Source organism: Crocodylus porosus, unplaced genomic scaffold (genome assembly GCF_001723895.1).
Source record: "Crocodylus porosus isolate Cpor-Errol unplaced genomic scaffold, CroPor_comp1, whole genome shotgun sequence".
Taxonomy (NCBI): Eukaryota; Metazoa; Chordata; order Crocodylia; family Crocodylidae; genus Crocodylus; species Crocodylus porosus.
Window position 1 is genome coordinate 4,254,686 of NW_017728917.1, and position 12,760 is coordinate 4,267,445.

At 42.9% G+C, this 12,760-nt stretch overlaps 1 protein-coding gene across 2 annotated transcripts in view; it reads left to right on the forward strand.

Moving 5' to 3' along the window:
- The window catches only part of SUMF1 (sulfatase modifying factor 1), a 59,471-nt gene that overhangs the window by 26,689 nt on the left and 20,022 nt on the right, over nucleotides 1-12,760 (forward strand). The gene's annotated exons all lie outside the window — the stretch shown is intronic.

Here is a 12,760-nt window from a genome sequence, read left to right on the forward strand (position 1 = left end):
GGACATACTGCAGGGTACCCTGTTGTGACTCGGTTTGACCTCAAACTCCTATTGCCTGCTGCTAATCTCTACCATGTTTGGGAAGTGAGGGGGAAGGTCACACTCCAGTGACTTGGGTTGTATTGCCCCTGCAAGCTACGTTCCACAGGGTCGGTGTAGCGTTAACCAGGCCTGCGTAATTGGCAAGGTCTGCTTTTAACTTAGCTGCTGGCTATGGAAGTGAAGCAAGAATTGCAGCTGCTGTACATCTAAAACCAAGGACTTCCTTATTACTCCAAGATAGTGCAATGTATAATAGAAGTAAATGGAAAGATGCATGAAACCATGAAAACGGCATGTATTCTGGTAGTAGCACTGCTCTTTTGGGTGAGGTATGGACACACTTTTTTTTTTTTTTTTCTTTAGTCCCATTCCATGACTGGTCGGTCAAGTAAAATAGTGAGTTTGCCCAAGTATCTATCTCCAAAGAAGCTCCTTCCCTCTCAAATGTCTGTATTCAGAGCAGTTTTTCCTTTCTGTGCCTTTGTCCAAAGTATACACGTTGCTACCCTTTTGGGCCCCTTGATCCGGCTGCTTTTGTGTGCCTTCTAATCTTTCAGCAGACTCAAGTTCTTGCATCTCTTTCTCACCACCCTTCCCTCCCCTTCTGATATATCCAAGACTGCCAAACCTAGCAAAACAAGTTGCAGCCCTCTTAGAGTGCTTGCTTTGATCAGATACTGTTATCTGTAATAAGAGAATCAAGATCCACCCTCTTGGGGCAGAGGCTATCTCAGGCTGTAGTAGGAGTTGAATGTTCCCACCTTAATCTCCTCCATGCAACATTTCAAAACTACAATGTATCCTTTTTATGTTAATGTTCCTTCTTGGTTGGTTCCTGACACAACTGCAGCCCTTTGTGATTAGTGAAGTAATTAGCAACTTTAAAAATTTTTCTGAGGTATCTCACTCCTTTCAAGAGAAGAATATTATCAGCCAACATGAGATCTGACTCATTTTAAGTAACTGGGTTTCACTGCTGCTTTCTGTCATATCAGTGAGATCAGTGAATTTTCTGTATAAGCCAAGAGTGTTAACAAATAACTGTTTCACTTGTGTGTCTTGTTTGATTTGGATGCGAACAAAAATTTGGTAGGTGCCTTAATCTTTGCTTCTGTTATTATATTGAACCTACTGAATAACTCAAACCTTTAGGGTTTTTCTTGTTTCAGCAATAAATCTTGAGTAGACTTCTTAAATTATTGCTAGTCAATCTCTTGCTGGCTTGGCAGTGGCCCAGGGGATCTGTGGTTTGCCTCAAGCTGCATCCTGTGCATCGCTCTGAACTAGTCCAGGGAACGTCTGTTGTATAAATTACTAGAGACTTTTTTTTCCTGACTACGTTAACACTATTAATCTGTAGAGCTAGAGTCCACGTGAGCTGTGCTGTCTGAATTTCTGATATGCTGCATATTTCTGGTTCATGGTTTACACATGCAGTTGAGTTTTGCGGGGTGTTCTTGGGTTTTTTTGAGTTCATTATTTATTGGTGTCTAAGTTTCTTCCTTTTTTTTCCCCCCCCTTTATTGTGTAGAATCAGGGTTTGAATGGCACTTTGAATCTTGTGGAGGTGGCAGAGAGAAGCTGCAGGGCAGCTCGGGCTCCCAGTGGCAGCAGCAAACAGCGCCCCAGCAGCGACGAGGGAGAGAGAGGCCACTCTTTTTTTTTTTTTCCCCCCCACGCTAAACAGCAGTTTCTGCCTGGCTGCTGGGGAGGCTCAGCCCCTTCGGGCTCATCTGTCATTCAAGCCCTGTGTAGAATCCAAGCATTCTCTCTTTCTCTTCCATTTAGTGCAACTTCTGACGATTACTGCCTGGTTCTTTGCATTGCATAACACAAGCATTGTTCTTAAACCTGAAATTGTCACTGCTGGGAGTAGCAAGAAGAGATTGAATAGAATGAGTTCAGATGAAGAAAAGTAAGGCTAATTGGGGAAGGGTGGTTCAAGTCTGCTTGGTCAGCTGAAAAAGCCAATGGACTGTCTATCTGTTTTGTCCATTGAGCTTTGATTTCCATCTGCGCTTCCGTGCCCCCAAGACCTGTATTCCGGGTCTCTCTGGCTTCGCATGGCCCCTGGACTCCAGGGGTGTTTGTACACATGCTCGGGGAGTGCTGTAGGAGAAGAGCGCTTAATTTAAGCACCTGAAAAGTCTTGTGTATCAGCATCCCTGCTCTTAAAAAATGGTGACGAGGGTGGTTTTAACTAAAACTTGTTCAATGAGTTTTAGTTAAAAATGGTGGCGGGGGTGCTTTAAGTGTGGGAATGCTGATAATGAGATGCTAGAGTCTGCTGAAGCATGGCAGTTAACATGCTCCAGCTGACTTTGAGTCTGCTCTGAAGTGCTGCAATTACAACGTGTTGGAGCAGCCTCGCTGCTTGTGTAGAGCTGCCCTGAGTGGGTAGATCTTTGAGTTCCTTATTAAGGGATGAGAGAGATTTTTCTCTTTCTTCCACTTGGTGGCCAACAATATTTATCTCTTTGCAAAAGCATGGTAATGAGCACAGGGTTAGCAGTCCTAGTCTCCATCTGCTATTTAGCAGCAGGTACTTTAGAATCTGTAAGTTAACTCAGTTTCCTGTGAAAAAGGTATCCAGAGTTTTACAGGTAAAGTGAAGCACTTAAAAAAAACAAACAAACAAACAAAAAAAACCTCTAAGTGACTTGTAAGTTTGTTGTGATAATACTAGGTATAATCTCAAGACCCAACTCCTAAACCACCGCTCGTGACTAGACCTCTTACCCTTCCATCTGCATTTGCTAGCATAACTTTCTGGTGCATGTGTGTTTGTTGGGTTGTCTTTTGTTTTGTTTTAAGTTTGTGTTTTTTTTTTTTTTTTCTGGTTTTATTCATAAATCCTCACATGTGGTATCTTTTTTTTCCCCCCCCTCCCCCCCATCACTGCTCTGCCTCACTGTTCTATGCTTTGTGCAGGTACTTTTTGAAACTTTGCTTCTTCCATGCACACAACTTTTGAGATTTATTGCTCCCAGTGTATCTTCTCTGTAGGAGTTAATTCTTCAGCCTGAACATGTGGTGTTAGCACTGCAGGTGCCCCCCTCCAACACGTGACTGATGGAACAGCTTGAATCACTTCCTCCTCTGCTGCTTTCTTCAGCCTGCACAATTATTCAAAACAACTTCAACTTAGCATTTTTTTGTCAGTCACCTGAAAAAGGTAGTGAACCTGCACAAAACACATTAATTGGCATTGAACATGCTCCACTGACTACACCAACAATTTTGCTGTGAGGTTGGAGAACCTCTCCCCTCCCAAAATACTGCAGTCCAGATTTATAGCAAGTTGCACAGATAAAACTCTTCATGCTTTTCCTGTTCTCATTTTTCAGAACAAAAGCAACTGCCTTGCCATACCCAGAATATTCCACTAAAGAAAACTGGGGTGAGCTTTCACAAGGCAAATGCATGTTGGGACCTCAAATTGCACACCGGGGGGGGGGGGAAGAAAAACTCGCTGAAGACTCTTGCCAGTCAGTGAATTGGTGACTGCATGCAATTGTTTATTGTCAGTATAGGACTTTCTTTTTCCCCGGTCAGCTAATTGATTTGCATTCATTGCAGTGCTATCTTGGAAGTCTTTTATAAAAATCCTGCCCCAAAATGCAAATTAACCCAGTGCTGCAATTCTGTATTTCAGAGGGTATTAAAAACGTTTGTTGTTTACAGCTTTGTACTGAAACGGTCTCTTTTTTTCCCCAACGAGAACAGAGTAAGTAAATAATGTAAATGCAGGTTAGTGTTTTTAACCTCCTATCTAGACAACTATGTGTGGAACATAATGATCTTCTAGCTTCAAAGGTGTTAAAAGAAACCCCTCCAAATATAGCTCACGCTGCAACTACTAGGGCTCTTTTGAATGCGAGGGAGGGGCTGATGGCAGTTTCTTTATACAGAAGTTTTGTAAGCAGTTATTCTTGCATGAATATGTCTAGAAGACAGTGTATGTTGAAAGTCATGGAGATTCTGGCATCTAAGAATGACTGTCTAAATTTAAATTTTAATACATATGCACATATGGTGAGGTCTCTCAGAAGTACTTGGCTGATTCTTTTCCCATCTGATACTGGTGATCTTAAAAAGAAAAGGGGGTGGGGGGGAACTGCCAGTCTTCTTCTGGGAAGCTATTAAATAACATCCATGGTCACAGAAGGTAGTAAATCATGAAACCATTTCTATCTTCAACATTCATAGTTTGTTCTCAGAAATAGGCAAACTTCCTTTCAGCCCTCTGAACTCAAACATGAAGCCTTCCCCAGCTGGGACCTAATGACAGGTTGGGCATTGAGTGTACTGGAGGCCAAACTTGGGAACAGTAGAGCATCAAACATTAGTTGGCCTGCAGTAGTCTCTTAAAGAGTAATAACTGTGCTCTTTGCTTATGAAAAGCACCAAGTGGATGAATTTATTCCAAGTGGATTGAATTTTTTTTGGGGGGGTGAAGAATAGTGGGTGCATCTACACAAGATGCTATGTTGCCATAGCATCAGCGGGCACTAACCATGATGCTGCCACTGCTGTGCAGTAGCAACTAGCTACTGCACAGTAGAGTCAAAAATTACCTGTGTACCACCAGGACTGGGAGTGTCAGCAGGTACTGAGCAATCATTTTGGTACTTGCTAAAGCAAGTACTAAGTGACTGCTCATGGTACCAACTGCACAGTCAGGGGCATGTGTAGATATGCCCAGTGTGTCCTGCAACTGAGGAGAAGGTCACTGGTCCATATGCCTAGCAGTCCTATAACCCCCACTTTGCCCAGGCAGCTTGCTTCTGCTATGGGCCCTAAGGAGGGCCAGGAGTGTTCAGCATTGATATCCATTCATACTCCTTTCTTAATATCAGACCTTGAACAGAGATACTAAGTAGCTGAGTAGCTTAAATTGCAAAGCTACTGGGAATTGGGAGCAGCTTTGCAATTGGGGCATCTGTCTAGGAAGATCCAGGCAAAGATCTGCTGATCAGAAAGTCCAGTAAGAAACCATCAGGTAAACGGACTAATGGTTCTGACCGAGGTCTGGCCTACATCAGCCAGGGACCCTAGAGATGGAAATGACTTCTACCAATGTCCTCCTTCAGTACTAAAGCATATCCCTTAATTTCTGTAAATACATGGACAACCGTATAGCCCATCAGTGTATACCTTTTGGGTTAGAAGCAGAAAAACAGCGATAACTCTGGGTTTGGAAATGAAGCTGAAAAGCACATTTTATAAAACTATGACTTTGGGGATTTCCTGTTTTTGGTTTGGTATTTCTAAGTTTTTTAGCAATTGCAGTTTCGATGATTGATTGGATGAAGTGGGTTGGACCAGAGAGGATATGAAACGGTGTCATATCGCTGGTCCCTCTACTTCATGAAGATGAATGGTTTTAAAGCTGCCTGCCTCTAATGTCGTGCCTTCAGCACCTTACTAGAAGTTTTTTTTTTTTTTTTTAAATTTTAGTCCTATTGTGTTACTTGCTCAGCTACCACCCTTTTTAAAGTAAATTTCTCCCACAACTGTAGTAATTAATGCAAATCTGATGAGAAGGTGTTGCTTATGCTTAGCTGCTCTAAGTCTTTCTGTATGTAAATCAAATTTAAGGTGGTGGTGGTTTATTAAGTGGCTCTCGACACAGTAAGACCCTAAACTCAAGCCCTAAATTGCTCATGCCTTTGTCTGGGTTTATGGGCAAGAGTTTGTTCCTAAACTGTGAGCATAGCAAATATTCAGCAGAGTTGAGATGCTCAAGAAAACTGCATCCTCCTTAGAAGGATTTGAGAGATGGTGCTATGCTTACACAGCTGCTTGTGTAACATCTGTGCAGCAGTGCTTCAACAGTGAATACACGTTGTCCTGAGAGCCAGGAGTTGTGTACAACTCCAAAATATTTTGTTGGAATTCAGGAGGGTAATAAATACTTTAACTTAAATTCAGGCCAAACACTTCCAGTGCTTTTGGAATTGAAGGATATTGGTGAGGAGCTTGCTTCTTTCTCTTTGCACTTTTACTATTCAGTTTAGATTATATTTTTTTTAAATGGTATCAAAAGTGAGTGAATTGTGTTGGGTCTTTTTGAGGGCTGGTTTCCAAACATACTTGTTTAACAGGGTTTGGGAGAAAATATAGTGTGCCCTGGAAGGCATTAATTTGACTGAGAACTTTGTTATTGGTTTATATGTGGGTCTTTTTTTCTTTTGCTGCTGCTAGGCACTGGTTTATGAATCTTGGATTAATTAGGGCACTTAAAGATGATTATGGATTATTCCATCTGAATAGCAGCTGTATCTAAAACGTTAATGTCTCTCTAACATTCTCTTTTTTTTTTTTTTTTTCCCCCCCTCCACCCACTTCAGAAAATAATTATTTTGGGAGACTACTTTAGAGTCCCTTAATCTCCTTTTCCAGTAAATAATGTCAGCGAACTGAGGGGAGCTCAGTAAACAGTTCTGAAAATTTTACTGGCTCAGGATATTTTTAGTCTGACAAACTTGGCTTTATAAATAAATATTAGACACAGTGCTCTGAAAAGTTGAGGTACTTGGACAAACAAGAAGTGCGTCTATGGTATGGGGGGGGAGGGAGGAATAAAAACCTCTAGATTAGACAGCATTGCAGATTTATCAAAAGACCATAATTAGTACTGTGCCCTTGAACATGAAAATACAAAATGCCTCGAGCAATGGATCTTATTAATATGAATTCTTAATTTAGTTGGATCAAGGAGAAATAATTCTAATGGAATACTTTGAATGTTATATGTAATGAATGTAGGTTTTTTCCAAGATATCAACATTGGTCTAACTAGGAGACGTAATTATATAGGTTCTTAGTTAATGTTGTTTACATGGACATCAAACTACCAAAGCTGATGTGTGGAAGTTTTTTTGGCAGGGAGGGGTTGTCTTATGGTATAAATAAATAAGTATATGTGTTTTTTGTTTTCCCCTCCCAGTAAAATATTGTCTAAGAATGAACACCATTTACTTTCTGTTTTAATTAAACAGCTTTTATGCCAAACATGGAGCAAACTGCTTTTATTTTGAACTCGCATCTAGTTCTATAATCTCCTGTCAATGCAAAAAGGAAGGGGGCTGCAAATTTAGCCATCCATTTAACAGCATATAGGATAATTGGAAAGAGTGTGCTATAACTTTGTGAAAAGCATAGCACCTATTCAAAAGCAACAAGGGAATAAATCATGTTAACTACAGCATGGGACACCAGCTCAGCACTGTGACTGTCAGGAAGATGAAGGCTTCTCGTTTATAAACTTTGCAATTTGCCATCTCGATTGCACCGCGTGGAATATGGAGCGGAGCTTTCAGTTAATTTGGGAATGGGTGGGGTTTGTTTTAATTATTTGTCACTTGATGTAGAAAGTGTTCAAGGCAATAAGCTTTGGTGCCACAAGATAGTGAAGTAGGACTCGCATACATGAGGGATCCAAAGCAGAGGCAGGGCTGTACACAAAATAGCAGACCTGAGATCAGTTTTGGTATGCTGAGCCAAGTCTGTCAACAGTTAGTCGAGAAAGTACTTCCAGGGGGCACTTATATGCAATCAGCAGAAGATGAACGTGAGTGGCAGTTGTGTGCCACAGTAAATGGTTCAAACCTCTCAGGTGTCCATGTTGAAGCTACTTTGCCATCTCCCTTCAGCTAACCTTTCACTGAAAACTTTTTAAAAATAGCATCTATTTAAAACCCCTCTTGAAATGGATCGACTTTTAGTAGATGTTTAGGATTGGGAATCCAGAAAAAAGATGACAAAGCTGATATGGAAATACCAAGTGCCGGAGCGAGGGACTAACAACAGAGGGATGGGGGAGAGGAGGGGAACGCGACTAGGTTACAGGTGATTCAGATAGTATACCAGTGGGTCCAACTTTGTTCCCCACTGAGTCTTCTCCCTTCACTTCCAGACTTGGTCTAAGATAAGTAACAGCACTGCCTGCATTCCTGTGTGTAAGACGTTTGTCAGATAGTCAGCATTGGGATATGAAAGGGTTAAGAAAGTGCTGATGACCTTTTTTAAGCCTGAGTCTTAGCATCTCTTCAAAGACAAGCTGAGGAAAATCATGCAACCAGCCAGACATGTCTTCCATCCACTTGGCTGACCAGTGCCATGAGTAGCCACCTGCAGATTGATTGATTGGTTTTTTGTTAAGAAACGTTTCGTGTTCCCAGCCAAATCAAGTCCAAATCCATTAGTCGGTCCCGAACCATAAGTGGCCCTACAACTGGCATACATCCTCCACCCCCACTAGGGGCTTCAGATACATTTCCAGTGTCTTTTGGTAGGCATCCTACATGCAGACCCAAGCCTGGAGACTTGGGGTTCAGGTGCTCCTGAGTTTCACTTGCCCTCAGCCATATGGCCACAAAAGCAAGCTAGGAAGAAGCCTGTCTTTTCCATAAAGGGGGCTTTAAGCCCCAACACCTCCGGCGGGTACTGGGTGGAAGGCTGCCAGGAGCTGGATCTGGAGCCCCACGCACTGCGACAGGAGCTGCCCAGCTGCAGCTTCCCCCTGCCTGGCTGGGTGTCTGGTACCCAGCACATGTCCCCATGGCCGCTGCCCTTCCCCATGCTACCTGCTGCCTGGAGTGGTGCAGCAGCAGGAGGAGCCACAGAAGGTGCAGGGGGCCAAGCAGTACCTGGGCAGCTGCAACAAGGGTGGAAGGAGCCCCACTGGAAAGCTGTGTGCACTAGCTTGGGCTGCCCTTGGTGGGAACAGGTGGAGCTCATCCCTATGCAGAGCACTGGGAGCAGTTGCACGCTGGATCCAATCAGCTGGTGGGCCACATCTGACCCACAGGCTACATTTTGCCCATGCCTGTCTTAAAATAATAAAATTGAGACTTTGACTTGGCGCACAAACATAACTGCAGCACTTGCAACCTGACAGAAATAAAAGGGTTGTCAGTGCCTGGGGATACTGATCCCTTGAGGTCCTTGAACTTCAAGGGATCGACTGAGTGCATGCTTCATCAATTTTTGCTTCTGAACAGGCAGGGTGAAGGAGGAGGACACGGCAAAGCAATTTTAGGGGAAGATTGTTCTTTGCTCCAGCACATCTTGCAATCATTGCTAGTGCGTGAGTGCAGAACCAAGCAGTCATTGCTTTGCGAAATGGAAATGATTGGCTACCAAGGAGCTGCCAAGTGTGTGTGTGATTGATAAACTACAATTTGTTCACAGAGACGGCTTTAATTGCAGCAATTTCTGTCCTGCAGATGTTTGTATACAGTGCATAGTTACTGGATGACCTACGATTCTATATTGAGAGCTAATTTAGCACAGCTGGGGTTGACAATGCAAATGCGTGTGTATATGAATGGGGGGTGGGGGGGAGTTTCAGTGAAGCTTCAAAAAATATTTCTGTTGCCTCTGGGTTAATAAAGAAATGTTTGAAGCATTCCTATATTTATATTGTATTATAATTAGCATTACATAGTCTTCCAGTATATAATAATACTCTGTATATGTGTGTGTACATATAGACTAAATGAGCAAAATGTGATCTGAAATCAAGCCTTTATAATACCACAAGACTGCATGACACATTCAAGGAAATAATCAGTGTTAGTGAACTGTGTTCAGGGTAGTTTAGCAGACTGAATCTTGGATCAAGGTCTTGACTACCTGAGCAGTTCAATTTATGGACAGGGCTTGGATTTCCCTGTTGTCACTTATTTGCTGCTTATGGGACAAAGGCGTAACACCTGCTGAAGCTTGATGATAGAACTAAAGAAATGGTACCGTAGATGTTTTGCTTGTAGGTAAATATAACCTGTAGTTACCATCAGTCTTCCTAGCTACAAAGTTGTTTTTTTTTTTTTTCCATGGGAGAGCTCTATTTGCTCATGTTTGCATCTTGCCTAACAAATATTGGCTTTGTGGGCTTTTATGACTTTTTTTTTTTTTAATCAAGAAGTGCATACAACATTTGGTAGAGCTTCCTAGGTACTTGTGAGACCATTTAAACAATATTTGTACAGCCTGTGTTACAGGATAATGGTTCTAGTTGTGTGCAGCATCCTAATAAAGCCCTTGCCATGTGAGATTTGGGTTATTGGACAGCTTTGGTACCCCTGGAGTCTGTTTCAGTAGGCTGCTGTGCTTGTGGTCTGCAATGAAGACAAACCTCAAAGTTTCTGTAACGTGTCCTAGACCATGGTCAGAGGGGGGCATCTAGGTGAGGTACGGTGATGTCTGCAAAACAAGGTGGAAAGCTTCAAGTGCGACTCCAGGAGAGGTGATGGGTCAATTTTAAGGGCTCCTGCCATGGAGGCTGTGGAGAGAAGTCGTCTGTTCGGTCTGACAGTGAGGTGAGCACTGAGATTCAGGCTCTCAAAGGGTCCAATTCCATGGTCTAGGTAAAGGAATCTGTGGATTAAGCACCAGGATTTCCACGGCTTCAGGAAGATGTTTGTGCAGTACTCTGCTTCACTTTGAATCCTCCTGCTCTGTCTTTTGGTTAAAGAGCTTTTCATATATAATGTGTGGAAGGTGCCAGGCTGTTCTCTTGCAAACGAGATCTGTTCCATTTTAGGTGTCCCTATCAAAGTTGTTAGGGTAGTGAATGACTTTTTTGGCAGTCAGTTGCATGCAATCTTGTACATGCTTTTTAACCGTCCCCTGATTCAGGAAGTCTTATGGACTATTTCGGTGTCTGGACAAACGGATGGGTAGACTGCAGCAAGGCAGATGAGTACTAGGGAGAGGGAGAGAAACATCCATGAATGTCTCTAGCCCAGAACTTGGCGGCCTAACGCACTACAGCCTTAGCCTTCCATGTAAGAGAAAATGTTTTCGTTCGATCTGAGCCTTCAAGAGGCTGAGAAGCTTTTCTATATATAATATAATGAAAAGAAATGCATCAAAAGGTCTTGGGAAAAGTGTCTGTGATAAATTAGGAGCTTAAATTCTTTCTCTGTCCGTTTTTTTGTACATTTTGCCTGAGGGTGGGAACCTGGAAGATGTGGGGGTGGAGTGAATGTTGAGTTGAAACTACTGGGTAGGAGGGGTGCTGAGACAACCCTGCTAATGGCCTCAGATGTGGAGAAAGAGTACAGGAATGCAGTTGACTAGTTTGTGTAAGGCTCCCTGTGGATTATGGAAGAGGAAAGGTCATTTCCATTTGCTCTCTATTCTGTTCTGGACTTGTGGCTCCCCAGCTTGTACTTTTAGAGCCTCTGAGCTTAGTGGTAATATACTGGTACATAACCATAGGGTTTTTTTTTTTTTGTCATATAGTTGTATTTGTAGCTCTTCAGAGCTTCATTGTTAAGGTCCAGAAGCTCTTTGGTTTAGCACTTGAAGTGGAATGAAAACAACAGCTCTCGCCCAGAAACCATGCACTCCTTACTAGAACTGCTTTGCAGCTTGCCAGCTGTAAAAACTGAAACTTGGACGTAATATCCCTCTGAGCAGGCTGCACTCTCGCACTTTCACAGTAACAAAGATACCTTGCATGAGAGCTGAGCACACTTCACTTCAGATGCCAGAGCTACACTGTTCAGGATGGATGTTGCTTGGAGGGGGAAAACCTCTGCCTTTAAAAAATGTCACGTAGATTTAGTGCTTGGAGGCACAATTTTAACCAAGTGGTTTGGTGACATGTGTCAGGAATAGATCCTGTGGTTAGAAATGTGCACTCTTCCTTTCCATCCTGTTTTAATAGGGGTTTTCATATTTGCTCTCATCCTTGCACTTCCCACATAACCCTCCTAGAAGTCTTTAAGAGGGTATAACTTTATAGAAGACAGACTTGATGATCTGCTTGGGTCCCCTTTGACCCTACATCTATGAACCTATGAAGAGTTGCACCTTACAGACTAACTTCCATGTGGCTTCAGACACACACAGCTAACGAGCCCTCTCTACTCATGGATGATAACCTTTTAGTCCAGGCCCCAGAGGGAGAAGCTGATGTGCAGGTAGGAAATGACTTGCTAAATCCACAGAATGTGGGTGGCTGACCTGCAACGAGGCTTTATTTTTGGCTTCCAGCCTTGCATTATATCTGGTATCTCCAGTGGCTCATTTTCATTCCCAGAGTATTTGTATGTGGATGTTATGGATTGGTCTGTGCGGAAACATTGGCACAATGGTAGCTGTGTAATCTCCAAGGGGGCATTTTTATTCTGGAATAAGGAAGCCTTTTTTTCATTGTAGCTTATTCCACTTTCAAAGCATCCCACACTGCACTGCTAAGGAATTTGGTGATATGTGGAGACTTTTCTAGAGAAGCTGAGCTGCATATTGGATGAAGGCATAATCACTGCCTGCTATGTTCAATATTTCAATTCTAATTTTAACTGCACAGTAGCTTACAAGTGAGCCTTTTGAGAGCTGCTCTACACTGAATTTTAACACTCGGCAGGATGAAAACTCCCTCTCTGCTCGGTTGGGTTTTAAAAAACTCCAAGCAGACGGGCAAAGAGTCAACTATCTTGATGGTGCTTATTGTGAGGTGACCAAGGACCCATTGGACCTGTCACTGGCATGTGCGGTTGAATGCAGTTAGTTGAAGGATTAGGCCTTTTCTGCTGACAATGGGGTACTCTCGGGTGACAGTGTAGAGAGGCCCAGGAAGGATGCAAGTCCCCCGACTGTTAGTTCAGGCCTAGTTAAGGATTTGGGCCCGGATGGCCTTCATCCGCGGGTGCTGAGGGAATTGGCTGGTGTCATTGCGGAGCCATTGGCATGGCTGTTC